The sequence below is a fragment of the Haliotis rubra genome, unplaced genomic scaffold, assembly GCF_003918875.1.
Source record: "Haliotis rubra isolate DU_JTF1 unplaced genomic scaffold, ASM391887v1 Scf304, whole genome shotgun sequence".
In the NCBI taxonomy this organism is placed as follows: Eukaryota; Metazoa; Mollusca; class Gastropoda; order Lepetellida; family Haliotidae; genus Haliotis; species Haliotis rubra.
In genome coordinates this window covers 1,130,916-1,153,328 of record NW_025766974.1, presented here as the reverse complement: position 1 = coordinate 1,153,328, position 22,413 = coordinate 1,130,916, and the positions used below count along the sequence as shown (strand labels likewise).

Genomic DNA, 22,413 nt, shown 5'->3' with positions numbered 1-22,413 from the left:
TCAGGGGGTGTAGGAAGAACCAGGATGTAGGAGTGCACATGTCAGCTGATGTCAGGGTGTAGGAATAATCAGGGTGTAGGAGACATCAGGGTGTAGATGTCATCAGGGTGTAGGAGACATCAGGATGTAGGAAGAATCAGGGTGTAGGAGACATCAGGGTGTAGATGTCATCAGGGTGTAGGAGACATCAGGGTGTAGATGATATCAGGGTGTAGGAGACACCGGGTGTAGCAGACACCAGGGTGAAGGATGTCATCAGGGTGTAGGAAGAATCAGGGTGTAGGAGACATCAGGGTGCAGATGTCATCAGGGTGTAGGAGACAGCAGGGTGTAGGATACATCAGGGTGTAGATGTCATCAGGGGGGTGTAGGAAGAACCAGGATGTAGGAGACATCAGGGTGTAGAAGACATCGGGGTGTAGCTGATGTCAGGGTGTAGGAATAATCAGGGTGTAGGAGACATCAGGGTGTAGATGTCATCAGGGTGTAGGAGACATCAGGATGTAGGAAGAATCAGGGTGTAGGAGACATCAGGGTGTAGATGTCATCAGGGTGTAGGAGACACCAGGGTGTAGATGTCCTCAGGGTGTAGGAAGAATCAGGGTGTAGGAGACATCAGGGTGTAGATGTCTTCAGGGAGTAGGAGACATCAGGGTGTAGATGTCATCAGGGCGTAGGAAGAATCAGGGTGTAGTAGACGTCAGGGTGTAGATGTCATCAGTGTGTAGGAAGAACCAGGGTGTAGGGGACATCAGGGTGTAGATGCCATCAGGGTGTGGGAAGAATCAGGGTGTAGGAGACACCTGGGTGCAGATGTCATCAGGGTGTAGGAAGAACCAGGGTGTAGATGTCATCAGGTTGTAGGATGAATCAGGGTGTAGGAGACATCAGGGTGTAGATGTCATCAGGGTGTAGGAAGAATCAGGGTGTAGGGGACATCAGGGTGTAGGAAGAATAAGGGTGTAGGATACATCAGGGTGTAGATGTCATCAGGGTGTAGGAAGAATAAGGGTGTAGATGTCATCAGGGTGTAGGAAGATCATCAGGGTGTAGGAGACATCAGGGTGTAGGAAGAATAAGGGTGTAGGATACATCAGGGTGTAGATGTCATCAGGGTGTAGGAAGAATAAGGGTGTAGTAGACATCAGGGTGTAGATGTCATCAGTGTGTAGGAAGAACCAGGGTGTAGGGGACATCAGGGTGTAGATGCCATCAGGGTGTGGGAAGAATCAGGGTGTAGGAGACACCTGGGTGCAGATGTCATCAGGGTGTAGGAAGAACCAGGGTGTAGATGTCATCAGGATGTAGGATGAATCAGGGTGTAGGCGACATCAGGGTGTAGATGTCATCAGTGTGTAGGAAGAACCAGGGTGTAGGGGACATCAGGGTGCAGATGCCATCAGAGTGTGGGAAGAATCAGGGTGTAGGAGACACCTGGGTGCAGATGTCATCAGGGTGTAGGAAGAACCAGGGTGTAGATGTCATCAGGATGTAGGATGAATCAGGGTGTAGGAGACATCAGGGTGTAGATGTCATCAGTGTGTAGGAAGAACCAGGGTGTAGGGGACATCAGGGTGTAGGAAGAATCAGGGTGTAGGATACATCAGGGTGTAGATGTCATCAGGGCGTAGGAAGAATCAGGGTGTAGAAGTCATCAGGGTGTAGGAAGAACCAGGGTGTAGATGTCTTCAGGGTATAGGAGACATCAGGGTGTAGATGTCATCAGGGTGTAGAAGACATCAGGGTGGAGATGTCATCAGGGTGTAGAAGAGATCAGGGTGTAGGAGTCACCGTGTTCTCACCCCCCAAAAAATAATTTTCGGTGCTACACACGTGTTTCTGTCCAACACAGGTCCATTACTAACAAGGGACTTCTATATTATCCCAAGGGAGATCTATATTATCCCAACACACAAGTATGTCCCTTATCCCAGAGAGCGACACACATAATGTTGACATGTTATTGCCATGATATTTGTCGGAATGACAATCGTAATGTTTTACAATTGTCCCGTACATATATCTGAGTCTATAGGTACCATAAGTACATCAAACACATCAGCGTTCAGTAGCTTGAGAGCTATTGTTGTCACAGACTTAGCCCGGGACAATAAACGTCGTAACATGAGTACCTCCACCACATTTACAAGCCCGTCTCACGGTATATAGGACTATGTAATATAATGATCACAGCAGCGTGAGCCGACGGCAACACAAAATCCGGCACCGTTACACTCTCGTCTATCTTGATATATGTTGATTAACGTACAGTATTGTGTCTTCAGGACATTTGCGTATGTCGTTTTGTGCGTTGTGCTTTTGTATTGCTTGCAGTAACGCCGCTCATGACCTTGACTAAAGTATTTCTATTGAGTGTAAGAGCGTATGACACAACTCAATGCATAACCACGACTGTATGAATGAGTCGAACATTTGCTGGCAGGCATTACCTTATGAAAAGTTATATACATTCATACAATGAACATGCTTAGCCTTGCATTAGGAACACGTACTCATTGCATATGAGTTTAGGAACACCTTCTATATAGTCGAGGAACGCTCCTTTCATCAGCTAGCATTAAGCATTAAGGTAAGGCATATTTGGACGTGATTGAGCTTCGCCATGTTGACCTCATTCGTAAATGAAGCGCTATGATAAATAATAGGTAAACTGGCAAAATAAATAATGTATTGATCATAAAGTATTTCCATGGATCGATAACATCTGTTATGATATAATTATTACGATCAAACGACGGATACCGCGGTTTATTTAGACTTTTATCAATGTCGCAATCCTCATTTCCAATTAGAGTTCACCAAGCAACGCCGCCGGTGTATAACTAACAAAGAACTAAACCTAAAATCTCCAGAGAAGACACACATTCACACACACGGATGTGTATGTTTTGCATGTGTGTGATTGTGATCAGGTATATAGATGTCAATGTCTGTCAGTATATCAGAGTTCAGCTGGAGTCTGTCAACATCTGTCTGGGTTACGAAAGGTGTGTCTAACGACGTATCTTACAACAATGTTCTGTAAATATACGCTGATGGATCGTCCACAGAACGTTATTTGTCCTGTATATTGCAAACACTAACGTTAACGAGTGTTCGTGAAGCATCGTATAGGACCGAGTCACTGAGGTCGTTGATAGTTTAGTCACCAAACCATAAAAAGTGAGATTACTCAGACTCCTCCTGTATGCTGACATTTCGATAAAACTAAATGTGTCATCTCTCCTCTATCTCGACATTTAGGAAAATCAATGTTAGTGACATCACCCCTCTACCTGGACAGTCCAGTTTATTCAGTGTTAGTGATATATCTCCTCTATCTCCTCATTTCGTTAAATCAATGTTAGTGACACCTTTCCTCCATTTCGACGCTCCTGTTTCAGCAATGCCGGTGATATCTCTCCCCTATTTCGACACTTCGTTAAACAATGTTAGTGACATATCTGTCCTCTATCTCGACATTTCGGAAAATTAATATTAGTGACATCTCTCCGCTATCAAGACGCTCTAGTTTGCTAAATGTTAGTGACATCTCTCCGCTATCAAGACCCTCTAGTTTGCTAGATGTTAGTGACATCTCTCCGCTATCAAGACATTCTAGTTTGCTAAATGTTAGTGACATCTCTCCGCTATCAAGACCCTCTAGTTTGCTAAATGTTAGTGACATCTCTCCGCTATCAAGACGCTCTAGTTTGCTAAATGTTAGTGACATCTCTCCGCTATCAAGACCCTCTAGTTTGCTAGATGTTAGTGACATCTCTCCGCTATCAAGACACTCTAGTTTGCTAAATGTTAGTGACATCTCTCCGCTATCAAGACCCTCTAGTTTGCTAAATGTTAGTGACATCTCTCCGCTATCAAGACTAGTTTGCTAGATGTTAGTGAAATCAAGACATTAGTGCCATCTCTCCGCTATCAAGACGCTCTAGTTTGCTAAATGTTAGTGACATCTCTCCGCTATCAAGACACTCTAGTTTGCTAGATGTTAGTGACATCTCTCCGCTATCAAGACATTTCGGTAAATTAATATTAGTGACATCTCTCCGCTATCAAGACGCTCTAGTTTGCTAAATGTTAGTGACATCTCTCCGCTATCAAGACCCTCTAGTTTGCTAGATGTTAGTGACATCTCTCCGCTATCAAGACATTCTAGTTTGCTAAATGTTAGTGACATCTCTCCGCTATCAAGACACTCTAGTTTGCTAAATGTTAGTGACATCTCTCCGCTATCAAGACGCTCTAGTTTGCTAAATGTTAGTGACATCTCTCCGCTATCAAGACCCTCTAGTTTGCTAGATGTTAGTGACATCTCTCCGCTATCAAGACATTTCGGTAAATTAATATTAGTGACATCTCTCCGCTATCAAGACACTCTAGTTTGCTAAATGTTAGTGACATCTCTCCGCTATCAAGACGCTCTAGTTTGCTAGATGTTAGTGACATCTCTCCGCTATCAAGACATTCTAGTTTGCTAAATGTTAGTGACATTTCTCCGCTATCAAGACCCTCTAGTTTGCTAAATGTTAGTGACATCTCTCCACTATCAAGTCATTCTAGTTTGCTAAATGTTAGTGACATCTCTCCGCTATCAAGACGCTCTAGTTTGCTAAATGTTAGTGACATCTCTCCGCTATCAAGACACTCTAGTACGCTAAATGTTAGTGACATCTCTCCGCTATCAAGACGCTCTAGTTTGCTAAATGTTAGTGACATCTCTCCGCTATCAAGACACTCTAGTTTGCTAAATGTTAGTGACATCTCTCCGCTATCAAGACGCTCTAGTTTGCTAAATATTAGTGACATCTCTCCGCTATCAAGACATTCTAGTTTGCTAAATGTTAGTGACATCTCTCCGCTATCAAGACGCTCTAGTTTGCTAAATGTTAGTGACATCTCTCCGCTATCAAGACGCTCTAGTTTGCTAAATGTTAGTGACATCTCTCCGCTATCAAGACGCTCTAGTTTGCTAAATGTTAGTGACATCTCTCCGCTATCAAGACATTCTAGTTTGCTAAATGTTAGTGACATCTCTCCGCTATCAAGACCCTCTAGTTTGCTAGATGTTAGTGACATCTCTCCGCTATCAAGACACTCTAGTATGCTAAATGTTAGTGACATCTCTCCGCTATCAAGACCCTCTAGTTTGCTAAATGTTAGTGACATCTCTCCGCTATCAAGACACTCTAGTATGCTAAATGTTAGTGACATCTCTCCGCTATCAAGACGCTCTAGTTTGCTAAATGTTAGTGACATCTCTCCGCTATCAAGACGCTCTAGTTTGCTAAATGTTAGTGACATCTCTCCGCTATCAAGACCCTCTAGTTTGCTAAATGTTAGTGACATCTCTCCGCTATCAAGACCCTCTAGTTTGCTAAATGTTAGTGACATCTCTCCGCTATCAAGACGCTCTAGTTTGCTAAATGTTAGTGACATCTCTCCTCTACCTCGACAGTCCAGTTTATTCAATGTTAGTGATATCTCTCCTCCATTTCGACACAACAGATACTTCCGGTAAACCAATGCTGGTAATATCTCCTCTAAACCAGATACTTCCGGCAATATCTCTCCTCTGTCCAGATACTTCCGGTAAACCAATGCTGGTAATATCAGATACTCCTGTAAACCCCAGATACTTCCGGTAAACCAATGCTGGTAATATCTCTGCTCTGTCCAGATACTTCCGGTAAACCAATGCTGGCGATATCTCTCCTCTGTCCAGATACTTCCGGTAAACCAATGCTGGTGATATCTCTCCTCTGTGCAGATACTTCCGGTAAACCAATGCTGGTAATATCTCTCCTCTGTCCAGATACTTCCGGTAAACCAATGCTGGTGATATCTCTCCTCTGTCCAGTTACTTCCGGTAAACCAATGCTGGTGATATCTCTCCTCTGTCCAGATACTTCCGGTAAACCCGTGCTGGCGATATCCTTCTCTATCTGGATGCTCTCGACACAGCAACTTATACTGAAAAGCTTCAAAGTACCCGGAATGCATTTGGTCTGAGTCAAATGATGCTTCTGTAACTCCGGCCGATTATAATAGTTTGGAGTGCACCTGTAACATGGACGTGATTTCTGTCACTTTCTATCGCATCTTTAACACACTCGTTTATGTTTTCTATTTCATTTTGCAGCTGCCCTGAGTGACAAGGGAGGGTTTCCCCCACGGCGCTGTGACGTCACACAGGTGAGTTCTTAAATTGATTAACTGTATTCATATTCTGGGTAGGTACTTTGATTACGATACAGACGTTCAGTCATTAATACAGTTTCTATGGCGTTCGTCACAGGACGTCAAGCATAATAACAACTCAGCTAGGTAAACTGATGCAGTCTGCTGCTCACTGCGAACTCCATACTGTCCACATATCAACTTACCTTCTTCCTTTCTTAACATTAATACCGCCAGCAGAACAGTATCATGCACACATTCATAGATACATATATTATCCCGTCTTTGCACGTCAGCCAGGTGGTGATTTATCTTGTTGTACGTCAAAAAGACAGGACTGTCTCTGTGATCCTACACACAGTACACAGAGGTGGTCAGACCTACATGCATACACTGCCTAGAGCATGTACACATGTGCTACCTCATTAGTCATTTTGGAAACACATCTTTCACAATATTTTGATAGTTACTGGACTATCCGATCAAACCATTTCACATGAAGGAAGTACCGTACAAGTTGTGCTGCAATAACACATTTAATTTGCAAGTTTTATTTACAGTTTACAATTAGTTCCATAATGATTGAACAGTCACTGGAAGTCTCATAATCTTCAAATCGAATATCTGTTTTTGAAAACTGGTTCGTAGAACACTGCACTTGTTGCCTTCTGATAAATGAAATTTGGTCTTAGTCCTAATCTCGATATGGTGTCCTTATCAGTGTATCACCAAATCAACCAAACATCGCCATAAAGAATTTGTAATATTTCTGAAGCGCTTAAACTCAAACCTTATTACGTCCCCAGTGTGAGGTAAACATGTTCGTGACTACCCCATTCAAAAGTTAAATATAATAGGGAAGGAAGTATTGTATTACGATACAGCGAGATGTCACACGGCTCTACAGAAGTCGTCAGATGTATGCAGCATCTCAAGCAGAACACATCCTTGTAAGACAACCTCCTCTATTGTTCAACACTATTGATAGCGCAAAACTTCAAACTGGATCAGAGAATGATACCCTCTCACAAGGTGGCGCTGCTACAGTTTGTAGGTCATGTGACAATGGAATGTACATGTCCACATATTCAATCCCGGGGAGTTTGTCTTTTTGTTAAATGTACTACAAATATTTCGGTGCACAAACGAACGAGGTCAGGTATATAAAACACTTTGTTGGTCAGGTATATACCACACTTTGTTAGTCAGGAATATACCACCATTTCTTGGTCAGGTATATAAAACACTTTGTTGGTCATGTATATAAAGCACTTTGTTGGTCATGTATATAAAACACTTTGTTGGTCAGGTATATACAACACTTTGTTGGTCAGGTATATACAACACTTTGTTGGTCAGGTATATACAACACTTTGTTAGTCAGGAATATACCACCATTTCTTGGTCAGGTATATAAAACACTTTGTTCGTCATGTATATAAAACCCTTTGTTGGTCAGGTATATACCACACTTTGTTGGTCAGGTATATACCAACACTTTGTTGGTCAGGTATATACCACACTTTGTTAGTCAGGGATATACCACCATTTCTTGGTCAGGTATATAAAACACTTTGTTCGTCATGCATATAAAACCCTTTGTTGGTCAATATACCAAACTTTGTTGGTCAGGTATATACCACACTTTGTTTAGTCAGGTCACTTTGTTAGTCAGGTATATACCACCATTTCTTGGTCAGGTATATAAAACACTTTGTTCGTCATGCATATAAAACCCTTTGTTGGTCAGGTATATACCACACTTTGTTGGTCAGGTATATACCAGACTTTAATTTGTTGGTCAGGTATATACCAATCTTTCTTAGTCAGGGATATACCACCATTTCTTGGTCAGGTATATAAAACACTTTGTTCGTCATGTATATAAAACACTTTGTTGGTCAGGTATATACCAGACTTTAATTTGTTAGTCAGGTATATACTAAACTTTGTTAGTCAGGTATATACCAATCTTTGTTGGTCAGGAATATACCAAACATTGTTGGTCATGTATATAAAACACTTTGTTGGTCAGGTATATACCAGACTTTGTTGGTCAGGTATATACCAAACTTTGTTAGTCAGGTATATACCAAACTTTGTTGGTCAGGTATATACCAAACTTTGTTGGTCAGGTATTGGTCTGGTATATATAAAACACTTTGTTGGTCAGGTATATAAAACACTTTGTTGGTCAGGTATATACCAAACTTTGTTAATCAGGTATATACCAAACTTTGTTAGTCAGGTATATACCAAACACTTTTTGTTGGTCTGGTATATATAAGCACTTTGTAAGTCAAGGTATATTATGGGTCAGGTATATAAAACACTTTGTTGGTCAGGTATATACCAAACTTTGTTGGTCAGGTATATACCAAACTTTGTTGGTCAGGTATATACCAATCTTTGTTGGTCAGGAATATACCAAACTTTGTTGGTCAGGTATATACCAATCTTTGTTGGTCAGGTATATGCCATGCTTTGTTGGTCAGGAATATACCAAACTTTGTTGGTCAGGTATATACCAATCTTTGTTGGTCAGGAATATACCAAACTTTGTTGGTCAGGAATATACCAAACTTTGTTGGTCAGGTATATACCAAACTTTGTTGGTCAGGAATATACCAAACTTTGTTGGTCATGTATATAAAACACTTTGTTGGTCAGGTATATACCAAACTTTGTTGGTCAGGTATATACCAAACTTTGTTGGTCAGGAATATACCAATCCTTGTTGGTCAGGAATATACCAAACTTTGTTGGTCAGGTATATGCATGCTTTGTTGGTCAGGTATATACAACACTTTGTTATTCAGGTGAATATCAATCTTTGTGTTGGTTAGATATACGTAACATGTACTCATTTAATGTGCATTAAAAATTAAATTCAACATTTTCAAACGTCACCCAGAACATCATATAACAATGCAAATCTCTCAGTATTATTAATAGACACCTGACTTTGAACACTCCTACTCATATTGTTTTAACTGAAAACCTACTTGAGGTCCTCTCCAACGCCTTGATTGTACATGTGTCTTACAATATAACGTATTTTACCAAACCATGTCCACAATCCTTGTGTTGCTGTTTATCACTTCTTTAGATCTCTGTAGCTGGGAAACAGACCCTACTTATATCCAGACTGGTCTGGTGTCTGGTATCACTATGGTTACCTTATACTGATATGATATATTTATCAGATACATAAAGAAAATGTTAAGGAATGTTAGTGTATGTAAACATGTCATGGTTTTAATCGATATTGTCAATATCATTTAAAGCCCTTTACTTCACAACATGTTAGACGTCGTGGTAGTTGTCATGTCGACAGACAGTACATGATGAGTGTAGATTACATACAGGTCAGGTGACAGGATTAGAAGTCGTTTAAGAAAAGACAGGAATGGCCATTATAACTCATACAAAATATTCAGTCGATCGGGAAAGACAAGTCAATGCTGACTGAAACTGTATTTTGAGCCAGGATGACCAATCTGTTGATATACCCTGTTTCATGTAAAGCATCATCAAGTACTATGTATGTGTTTTTCATGGAGCCATCATATGCATATCTCAGTACAGGTTTTTACTGTAAATGAGGCAGGTCCAAGAGGACTTTAACTTGACTTGCCTATGTGGAATGATTTCTGTGATAAGCATGAAGTTTTAAAACTCACAATTAGTCGTCTAAATGTTTTCTACCCATGTCCTATACAGAAAGAGTGAGTTTGGGTTTAACGCCGCTTTAAGCAGTGAGTGAGTGAGTGAGTTTAGTTTTACGCCGCACTCAGCAATATTCCAGCTATATGGCGGCGGTCTGTAAATAATCGAGTCTGGACAATACAATCCAGTGACCAACAGCATGAGCATCGATCTGTGCAATATGGAACCGATGACATGACTGTGTCAACCAAGTCAGTGAGCCTGACCACCCGATTCCGTTAGTCGCCTCTTACGATAAGCATGGGTTACTGAAGATTAATATTCTAACCCGGACCTTCACGGGTAGCTTTAAGCAGTATTCCAGTTATACCACAGCGTGTTAACTTAATGCTGCCAGAGGAAAGGCTGTTGAGATGCAGATCTAAGACGCTACGGCGTTGGTGAATTCAAAGAGAACGGGTACGATGCTGACAAGTCTTGAAACATAATCGGCGACAACGAGGGTTCAAACCTTCGATCATGGGATCACGGGGTACCAAAGCGACACAACTCTACACTGCGAATAGCGACGCCTTTGACTGTTGAACCACCCGTGCCAATCTACATGAGTATATATTTTCTACAAATATTTATCTTGCTTTTCTACCTGGTTGGAAACACTTTGTCAGTGAGAATGCAAAGCAGGCATTTGAATACAAAACTCTGTGAAATAATCTTTTGTAACTTCCTCTCTAGGGTGTAGTAGAAAGGTCGATATCACGGTTACTCGTCATATCTTCCTCCAGCACTCTTGTACAGGGCCATTCAGTCATGGCAACTACCTGTAGAAACGGAAGTTCATATATTGACCGCGCTCCGTAATTTGACGTCACGCGTTATTCATGGGGTTCTCCGCCAATATAACCCATCAGTTGGAAGAAAGGACGCATTGTATCAGGGTTGAGCAAATCTGGGAGGAATCTGGCTTTATTGAAAAGGGATAAACATATAATTCCCCATATAATAGTTAACGCGTATTATTAAACAAAACCTACGGAGTTCGATTTATTTAAGTCACATGGTCGACCATACATAAACAGGCCCAGTTTATGTGGACTATTGAGTTATATCGTGTTATGCGTAGTTCGATACAAACGGAACGAATACATTAAATCAAAGAATTAACGATGTCCTAACCATACGTTACTTGGTTTTACACGATACATAAAAGCAAGGAGGTCGGGATTCGAGAGTTTTAGTAGTTATGTTTAATTTTTATCGATGGACATACTGGACATACCTTAGTCAGACATACCTATTGCTTGCAGTGTAACCTTTGTGCACAAAATAGTTGTCTGTTATTTTTGCATTGAATATTTGTATTTTTCCTCTCAAATATGTTTTTCCTCACAGAGTTACTTCTAAAACGTAATATATTTTTTAGTAAAGCAGGACACCTGACCTAACTGACGTCACTGAATTTGTTATACAATAGCGTATGATTGTCTAACAAAGTCATTTGGGGGCTTATGTTCCCATTAAACAAAGGCCGAGTCTACTGGCAGTCTACTTTTTCCTTGGCTGTAACAGGATGCAATCGACTTGCTTGTATTACTGCGTTGCAGGCTGTCACTGATCTAGTATTGTCTACCGCATGTTTGTGTTACTGACTCAATAAGCAGTAGGTGCAGATATTGTTGAATATTTATGTCTTAAATGTTAGCAAATGTTACCTGGTTCACGTCATGGTTCGCTGCACCTAATGTGCCTGTGATCACCACTCCTGTGGGGTGCGGTACTGTGGTTAGCAGCCTCCGGGTGAAGTCGTCCTTTAACCGATGTATTCCTGAATATATAATTAAATGAATATATTTAACTAGTTGTTGATAGTATATCTGTTTTCTGCTATGCGTTAAAATTGGACAGAAGTTGATGACGTCACAACTGGTAACATACGTCATCTGAACGTAGGATGACATCAGTTTCTATTGTTTGTTACTTCATTCGTCTGTATTCTGACAATAACAAAGGGTAACATCAAAACGTACCCTCTCAAAGCTTGGAATTACGGATTATCTGCCGGTTTGTAACGTAATGCTGTAAGTCACTCCATTACTTCACTAGGAGATATAATCCGTATGTCCCCGCAGCCAGTGTGTCATTGTCTGTAGACAGCGTCCACGAAGCTCAAGTGTATTTGTAACCCATGTGAGAATAACTGCGGTGGTGGTGAATGCTAAGGTACGGGCCACTAGATGAGCAAATACTCCCCTCTACCCTTAACACAATATTTTTGAGTTAGTATGAACATATGTACAGCCATTTGTCCTACAACCATGCAGGTATTTACATAATATTGTAAATTGAACTTCATATGCCACGGATAGTGGGCTGAAAGTAATAAATGTTCTGTTCTGTCAGACATGGCGAATAAAGAAATGAAAGACTCCATTGGTAAACACTAAATATAAAAATGTTATTCAAATTATGATAGAGTATAACCGTATCCACCCTGGAAACGATAATAACGGCAGCTAGCTAGCTACCTGTGATGAATGTAGGAGTAATACCTTCACTGTCTGAGAGTGCAACCCGACACCAGGGTTTAACAATAGTGTCCTGGATGCACTGCGACACACAGTCTCTGTGTCCATCTGATTCTCGCGACCTGTAATCCCCAACTCCCAACCGCTCAGTAATCACCTTGTAACGACACACAATGTACTGCTATACACAGACTTGTGTGCTAGGCAAACATCAGCGACTATAATACACGTGATCGTGTTTTCAAACTTCCTCTCAGACAATGGAAGCAAATGTTTGATATTTTCACCCGTAACTCAACCTGTGAATGTATGTACTCTGATTAAGGTATACTTTCAGCCAACTGGTTCTGCAAGTGCGATCTTCCATTCCCTCTAGTTGCTATTATCTCCCTTTGAATGACGATGCCCAAATACGTCACTGACTGAGTTTCTCATGTCACAATCTCATTCTCTGGTGTTTTAACAAACAACCATTTTCTTGAAAACGTGGATGGTGACACGTAATTGTCCCCATGTACAGGGATTTTCATAGTTTTGATTGCGTTACGGTTATGTGTTGTAGTGATGACTGTGTTGTTGTGGTGACTGTGTTGTTGTGGTGACTGTGTTGTGATGACTGTGTTGTGGTGATGACTGTTGTGATGACTGTGTTGTGGTGATGACTGTGTTGTGGCGATGACTGTGTTGTGGTGACTGTGTTGTGGTGATGACTGTGTTGTGGCGATGACTGTGTTGTGTGTGTGACTGTTGTGGTGTGACTGTGTTGTGGTGATGTTGTGGCGATGACTGTGTTGTGATGACTGTGTTGTGTGATGACTGTGTTGTGGTAGTGACTGTGTTGTGATGACTGTGTTGTGGTAGTGACTGTGTTGTGGTGATGACTGTGTTGTGGTGATGACTGTGTTGTGGTGACTGACTGTGTTGTGATGACTGTGTTGTGGTGATGACTGTGTTGTGACTGATGACTGTGTTGTGGTGATGACTGTGTTGTGGGTGATGACTGTTGTGGTGATGACTGTGTTGTGGTGATGACTGTGTTGTGATGACTGTGTTGTGGTGTGGTGGTGACTGTGTTGTTGTGACTGTGTTGTGACTGTGTTGTGGTGAGTGATGACTGTGTTGTGGTGATGACTGTGTTGTGGTGTGATGACTGTTTGCTGTGATGACTGTGTTGTGATGACTGTGTTGACTGTGTTGTGATGACTGTGTTGTGGTGACTGTGTGTGTGGTAGTGACTGTGTTGTGGTGATGACTGTGTTGTGTGATGACTGTGTGATGATGACTGTGTTGTGTGTTGTGATGACTGTGTTGACTGTGGTGATGACTGTGTTGTGATGACTGTGTTGTGTGTGTGACTGTGTGTTGGTAGTGACTGTGTTGTGATGACTGTGTTGTTGTGATGACTGATGTTGTGGTGATGACTGTGTTGTGGTGATGACTGTGTTGTGATGACTGTTGTGGTGACTGTGATGACTGTGTTGTGGTGATGACTGTGTTGTGATGACTGTGTTGTGGTGATGACCGTGTTGTGGCGATGACTGTGTTGTGGTGGTGACTGTGTTGTGGAGATGACTGTGTTGTGGTGATGACTGTGGTGATGACTGTGTTGTGATGACTGTGTTGTGGTGATGACTGTGTTGTGGTGATGACTGTGTTGTGGTGATGATGACTGTGTTGTGATGACTGTGTTGTGGTGATGACTGTGTTGTGGTGATGACTGTGTTGTGATGACTGAGGTGACTGTTGTGTGTGGTGTGTTGTGATGACTGTGTTGTGGTGGTGACTGTGTTGTGGTGATAACTGTGTTGTGGTGGTGACTGTGTTGTGATGACTGTGTTGTTGTGATGACTGTGTTGTTGTGATGACTGTGTTGTGGTGGTGACTGTGTTGTGGTGGTGACTGTGTTGTGGTGGTGACTGTGTTGTGATGATGACTGTGTGGTGATGACTGTGTTGTGGTGGTGACTGTGTTGTGATGACTGTGTTGTGGTGATGACTGTGTTGTGGAGACAGTGCTGTGAGGGTGGGTATGGCAGGGGTAATAATTTATTATGCTATTTCAGAATGTTGAAACCAAATATATAATGATATTTACGAAACTGTTTCAGTAAAATGTTTAGAATCGATTTTATAGTTTGAATTCGATAAGATATGTTGTATTTTGCAAATATAGTTAAAAATATTTAGTCAGCTCCCAATAAAAACGCACCACAACCACTACCACCACTACAACTATTATAAGCCTTGCTGTAAGTCACACAGACCAAATCATTATGAGGCTCACTCCAAAAGTCACATAGGTTTACTAAATACGAGGATGTAAGTGAAATCACCATGAGCAACTGTTAATTGCGCTAATTGTGATGTAACAGAGAACAGCTGATAATGTGGCACATCGTGAGGTCACAAAAAGGGACTGAAGCTCAGCTGCAGTGTGAGATCACAGAGATTAGCAGAGGCTACACATGAGGTCACCAAAACAGGGGCACAGGCAGTAGAAGGATATCGATTGAATCACAGTTGGATTTCGTCATCAATCATTGGTCAAGTGAAATCAATAACGTCCTCGTTACCGTCTTGATCGTGTCAACGTGTGTCAGCAATTGGTGCCATGTTTCTGTCTCTCGGCATCAAATATACAATATATTGATTGAACCTGATCTAGCTTCTCTTTTCATAGCTTCCTTCAAAGGCACAGACCATTTATAATAAAAACAGAAAATGTCCAGCTCTTCTTTTCAGACAAAATATTGTCTGGAGTTTTGTGACAAAATATCCTATGGCTGACCCCAAAACTTAAAAACAGCCATTCTGGGCCCGAACCCTGCGCCTATGTAACCAAGGTGTCTGGGAATATATAGCCTGGATTAATGGGTTTCCAGCTTAACCGGTTTTCAACTAGATTAAAGCATCTATGTAGTACAGAGTAAAGCTTTCACTTCTAAAATTCTCTGTTTAAGGGTTTTAGCTGTATAGTCCAAATCACAGCGTTTCCAGCAACGATATCGGGATTAGCAAGTTTCAAACTAAATTCACAGGATTATATTGCCTTCATTAAAGAGCTTCCTACTAAAGTTCCCCAAGTAAAATGTCTGGGTTAAAGAGTTGTTAACTAAAATATCTTTTTGAAGAGAGTTTCTAGTTTTCATTAGCAGGATCGCAGCTATACATTTTTCGAATTACAGAAAGGTGAGACGAACAAAATATTGTCATCGTCATGTTCCGCTGTATTTTGTCCTGAATGTTATTTGAACTACTGCATGTCCTCAGTGTAGTGAAAAGGAATATAATCCTAGCATTACAGTATAAACAGTTTAGGATAATCTCGATGTATGCGAACACTTAATGGTAATCCTGGCATTAACTCACGGTGTGACAGTCACCGACTGTATGTGGAATATGCTGCCTGCTTTAGTTGGGGCGGGCTATTCAGTATTATAGGAATATAATGATGTCGAACACGGCAAACGCCCTGTTCTTTTCACTACACAAGAACACACAAAGAAAACATTTTGAACTCAAGCTGTTGATCGTAATGAATCCCCCTTTCTCGGGAGGTAAAGTTCTTTGAAAATCTGTCATGGATAACACATAACCGTACCCCTGATCTGTCTTGGATAACACACACCCGTATCCCTGGTAACGAGTATGCAGAGTCGGGTGTGCATGATGGATCATATTTCGTAATATTTGCTGATGTCATGCATTTAGGATTTTGAAATTTGCCCTGACGAGAAGATAAACACAGGTGTATTATTGCAGATGTCATTCTGATTGAACTAAGTTTAGTTTTTAACAGGATACGGGTGGGAGATGAGGGGCGGGGCTGGTAAATATATCTATTTACGTCTGAAGCGTGACTTGGCTGATTGTAGACTGGTGACCTAGTCGGGTACTTGAGGTTCCCACGTCCACCCACCCGGGGTATTAGGACTAGGTGTATTGACATTTACATGATAAGGTGTATACTGACAGGGTGAGTGTGTACTGTCCACGCGACCCTCACTGTCTTGTGTGGGGCAGCGTCACGCCTTCAGGACAAACGTGGCTTATCAGTATGACCCTCAAGTATAGCCTGTTTCAAACTTCTGGCACAGGTGGCGGGTGTTTCTCCAGACTAGGGCGTGTCGGGGATATTGAAGTGACAGGTAAAATCCACCCAGCTGGCGCTGTGGGGGTGTACTTGTTTCCATGGAATGTCTATGCACCTGTACTGGCTGGACCGTTTCTAAACTCGGCTTCATCTTGTTCGGGCTGGGTTTGTTTGGTGACGACTGTATTTCAGTTTGTGGCAAACATTGTCAGTTGTTAATTTGCTGACTTTCGAGTGTGTGATCACAGGAAACAGTTAGTTCAGAAGCTTTATGCCACATGCATACAAACTTGTATAGTTCTAGCTTACTTTATTGACTTGATCTTTCCAGCACATGGACACATAGTCTAGGACTTTATGACACATCATCTAAGACTTAGATCTGATATCGAGATTGTTTCACATCGACGCACTAGCAGTGGGGTAGCATCAAACAAAGAAGCACTCTCATCGAGCATATTTAGGTTGTGACAATACAAGGAGGTTAACGCCATTAAGCCCACAGCAGACAAGCCGCTAGACACATAGGTAGACAGATAGACCACAAGTTCCTTCTGGAGAGAGGGGACGTCATTAAACACACAGCAGACAAGCCGCTAGACACATAGGTAGATAGATAGACCACAGGTTCCTTCTGGAGAGAGGGAGACGTCATTAAACACACAGCAGACAAGCCGCTAGACACATAGGTAGATAGATAGACCACAGGTTCCTTCTGGAGAGAGGGAGACGTCATTAAACACACAGCAGACAAGCCGCTAGACACATAGGTAGATAGATAGACCACAGGTTCCTTCTGGAGAGAGGGAGACGTCATTAAACACACAGCAGACAAGCCGCTAGACACATAGGTAGATAGATAGACCACAGGTTCCTTCTGGAGAGAGGGAGACGTCATTAAACACACAGCAGACAAGCCGCTAGACACATAGGTAGATAGATAGACCACAGGTTCCTTCTGGAGAGAGGGAGACGTCATTAAACACACAGCAGACAAGCCGCTAGACACATAGGTAGATAGATAGACCACAGGTTCCTTCTGGAGAGGGAGACGTCATTAAACACACAGACAAGCCGCTAGACACATAGGTAGATAGATAGACCACAGGTTCCTTCTGGAGAGAGGGAGACGTCATTAAACACACAGTAGACAAGCCGCTAGACACATAGGTAGATAGATAGACCACAGGTTCCTTCTGGAGAGAGGGAGACGTCATTAAACACACAGCAGACAAGCCGCTAGACACATAGGTAGATAGATAGACCACAGGTTCCTTCTGGAGAGAGGGAGACGTCATTAAACACACTCAGGTAGATAGAAGGCCCTGATAGATATGTCATAGGCACAGATAAGATAGGCATCTCAGAGGGATAAGGCATACAGGTAGATAAGAAAGCCTCACAGGTATGTATATATAAGGCACATAGATAGATAGGACACACAGGTAGCCAGCCAAGGCTCACCGTAAGCTAGTTAAGATACACGGAGACACATAAGACATATGTATTTAGGTAAGACACACACGTAGCGTGATAATACACTGGTAGCGGAGTAAGAAACGCCATTAGCTAGGTAAGACACAGGTAGCGAAGTAAGAAACGCCATTAGCTAGGTAAGACACAGGTAGCGAAGTAAGAAACGCCATTAGCTAGGTAAGACACAGGTAGCGAAGTAAGAAACGCCATTAGCTAGGTAAGACACATACGTAGCGTGATAATACACACAGGTAGCGAAGTAAGAAACGCCATTAGCTAGGTAAGACACAGGTAGCGAAGTAAGAAACGCCATTAGCTAGGTAAGCGAAGTAAGAAACGCCATTAGCTAGGTAAGACACATACGTAGCGTGATAATACACACAGGTAGCGAAGTAAGAAACGCCATTAGCTAGGTTAGACACAGGTGGCGAAGTAAGAAACGCCATTAGCTAGGTAAGACAGTAAGAAACGCCATTAGCTAGGTAAGACACGTACATTAGCGTGGTTAGTACACAGGTAGCGAAGTAAGAAACGCCATTAGCTAGGTAAGACACAGGTAGCGAAGTAAGAAACGCCATTAGCTAGTTAGACACGGTAGCGAAGTAAGAAACGCCATTAGCTAGGTAAGACACAGGTAGCGAAGTAAGAAACGCCATTAGCTAGGTAAGACACAGGTAGCGAAGTAAGAAACGCCATTAGCTAGGTAAGACACAGGTAGCGAAGTAAGAAACGCCATTAGCTAGGTAAGACACACACGTAGCGTGATAGTACACACAGGTAGCGAAGTAAGAAACGCCATTAGCTAGGTAAGACACAGGTAGCGAAGTAAGAAACGCCATTAGCTAGGTAAGACACAGGTAGCGAAGTAAGAAACGCCATTAGCTAGGTAAGACACAGGTAGCGAAGTAAGAAACGCCATTAGCTAGGTAAGACACAGGTAGCGAAGTAAGAAACGCCATTAGCTAGGTAAGACACATACGTAGCGTGATAATACACACAGGTAGTGAAGTAAAAAACGCCATTAGCTAGGTTAGACACAGGTAGCGAAGTAAGAAACGCCATTAGCTAGGTAAGACACACACGTAGCGTGATAGTACACACGGGTAGCGAAGTAAGAAACGCCATTAGCTAGGTAAGACACAGGTAGCGAAGTTAGAAATGCCATTAGTTAGGTTAGACACGGTAGCGAAGTAAGAAACGCCATTAGCTAGGTAAGAAACAGGTAGCGAAGTAAGAAACGCCATTAGCTACGTAAGACACAGGTAGCTAGGTAAGACACACCATTAGCGAGTAGACACCATTAGCTAGGTAAGACACAGGTAGCGAAGTAAGAAACACCATTAGCTAGGTAAGGCACACACGTAGCGTGATAGTACACACAGGTAGCGAAGTAAGAAACGCCATTCGCTAGGTTAGACACGGTAGCGAAGTAAGAAACGCCATTAGCTAGGTAAGACACAGGTAGCGAAGTAAGAAACGCCATTAGATAGGTAAAACACATACGTAGCGTGATAGTACACACAGGTAGCGAAGTAAGAAACGCCATTAGCTAGGTGAGACACAGGTAGTGAAGTAAGAAACGCCATTAGCTAGGTAAGACACAGGTAGCGAAGTAAGAAAAGCCATTAGCTAGGTAAGACACACACGTAGCGTGATAGTACACAAGGGTAGCGAAGTAAGAAAAGCCATTAGCTAGGTAAGACACAGGTAGCGAAGTAAGAAATGCCATTAGTTAGGTTAGACACGGTAGCGAAGTAAAAAACGCCATTAGCTAGGTAAGAAACAGGTAGCGAAGTAAGAAACGCCATTAGCTAGGTTAGACACAGGTAGCGAAGTAAGAAACGCGCTAGGTTAGTCACTAGGTTAGACACGGTAGCGAAGTAAGAAACGCCATTAGCTAGGTAAGACACAGGTAGCGAAGTAAGAAACGCCATTAGATAGGTAAAACACATACGTAGCGTGATAATACACACAGGCAGTGAAGTAAGAAACGCCATTAGCTAGGTAAGACACAGGTAGTGAAGTAAGAAACGCCATTAGCTAGGTAAGACACAGGTAGCGAAGTAAGAAACGCCATTAGCTAGGTAAGACACACACGTAGCGTGATAGTACACACGGGTAGCGAAGTAAGAAACGCCATTAGTTAGGTAAGACACAGGTAGCGAAGTAAGAAACGCCTTTAGATAGGTAAGACACAGGTAGCGAAGTAAGAAAAGCCATTAGCTAGGTTAGACACAGGTAGCGAAGTAAGAAACGCCATTAGCTAGGTTAAGACACGGTAGCGAAGAAACGCCATTAGCCATTAGCGAAGAAACGCCATTAGCTAGGACACAGGTAGCGAAGTAAGAAACGCCATTAGCTAGGTAAGACACACGGTAGCGTGATAGTACACACAGGTAGCGAAGTAAGAAACGCCATTAGCTAGGTTAGACACGGTAGCGAAGTAAGAAACGCCATTAGCTAGGTTAGACACAGGTAGCGAAGTAAGAAACGCCAGCTAGGTAAGCTAGCGTGATAGACACAGGTAGCGAAGTAAGAAACGCCATTAGCTAGGTTAGACACAGGTAGCGAAGTAAGAAACGCCATTAGCTAGGTTAGACACGGTAGCGAAGTAAGAAACGCCATTAGCTAGGTTAGACACGGTAGCGAAGTAAGAAACGCCATTAGCTAGGTAAGACACACACGTAGCGTGATAGTACACACAGGTAGCGAAGTAAGAAACGCCATTAGCTAGGTTAGACACGGTAGCGAAGTAAGAAACGCCATTAGCTAGGTTAGACACGGTAGCGAAGTAAGAAACGCCATTAGCTAGGTAAGACACACAGGTATGATGTATCGACAGCCCCAGGGTATACGTGAGACAGTACAGCCTCTATCACCATAACAATAAGGTTATTATGACCAGCGGACCGGATAATTGTATACCTGTGTTTATGTCGCAGCGGGATGGAGGCCTTTCAGGCCAAATGTTTCCATAATCTGACCTATCCTACAACATGACCAGTCTGAAAAAAACCCCAGACATGTATGTGTGCAAGTGAGTGAGCATAGTTTTATGCCACTCAAAGCAATAGCCCAGCGACGGAAAATTAAGCTTCTTACGATGCGAGGAATCGAACCCCGACCTTCCTCGTCACCGCTTACCACGCTGCTAAACCGCATTTAGGAAGGGTTAGTGAGTGAATAAACACCCCTCTGCAGAAGGGGATACTGCAGATACCCACATGAAATATCTCAGTGACATCGGTCATTGACATTGCATTTCTCAGGATGCGTGGGATTAGGCAAATCTACACAAATCTACGTAAATCTGCCGTTGCGAACTGAACTGAATATTTCACTTTGTCAGTCTTTGCTGTGGCATGAAATATATATTTGGACATTCCAATCTAAACCAACAGGTTTATGGGTATTTTCATGGGGGTCATATTCAAAGCTCTTTGTTTTACAAATGAGAGGGGAAACAAACGAGTTCCCTCATTTGTAATGCTTATACCACAGTGCACCTAATAAACCTTGTGTTCATAAATTCGTATAGTGACTACCAACTTCCATGTCATGATATCCATCAGTTGTTTAGAGGGAGGTGCGTGGAATGGCGGACTGCGACGTGACACGCAGTATGTGACACGAAGCACACTGGTCACGCAGAACGGTTATGTGCTAAAATGACTGCACCTCAAGGTCAACCTTTGCTAATTTAAATTCAGAACATAGTGAATATATGCTTCGAATGCCCTCGGGTTGGGGAAATTAATTTTGAATAAAAAGAAATTATGATTTATGCTCTTTGCAAGCCTTGAAGCAGATTTTCTTACATATAAATGCGGATTTGACATGCCATAGAACAATGAAAGTTACAGAGCGTCGTGTCTCAGGAGTTCCCAATAAATCAACTCCTACACATGGTGTCCCCGAGTGCTTTGTAGAGATGAACATGCTAAACACGTTGTTTTCTGAACTAATTAATGTACGTTTTGTTTTATTAGACAAGCATGTTCTCTAAAACATTTGTTGATTTATCTGTGAAACAAATGTCCTGATGAAACAAAACAATTCTAAATAGGTTCTATGCAAAGGAATTTAAGAGCATGAAAAACGCTGGTCTATCTTAGAAGCAGCTGGTGCGTTAAACAAGAAGTCCGATTCACCTGCAGTTTCAGTCCTCTTCTGATCTTGATGATGTGTTTCAGTGATTACAGGCCTCTTGTTACCATGGTGTTATGATGCAAAATCAGGTTTAGTGATGACTGTAGTCCTCAGATAATATTGCCCTAGTGATACATGGCCTGATTCATCGATGGTCTTGGTCCTCGGGTCAACAAACAACGAAAACTGAAGTTGAGTTCCGCAAATCAATTTTAGCATTATGAAGGCAGTGCGAAAACATATATTAATTAGGACTGCGTTACAACTGTCATACAACTACAATCACCTTCTGGATTAAGTCATATGT

At 42.1% G+C, this 22,413-nt stretch overlaps 1 protein-coding gene across 2 annotated transcripts in view; it reads left to right on the top strand.

The window, feature by feature from the left end:
- The window catches only part of LOC124282832 (proteoglycan 4-like), a 43,477-nt gene that overhangs the window by 8,231 nt on the left and 12,833 nt on the right, over window positions 1–22,413 (top strand). The window contains exons 2-3 of one of the 2 annotated variants that reach the window (XM_046718867.1): window positions 5,741–5,929; window positions 6,158–6,210. The gene's annotated coding sequence lies outside the window, so the exon portion shown is untranslated. The remainder of the gene's footprint in view (window positions 1–5,740; window positions 5,930–6,157; window positions 6,211–22,413) is intronic. The other variant, XM_046718866.1, reaches the window with a different exon arrangement.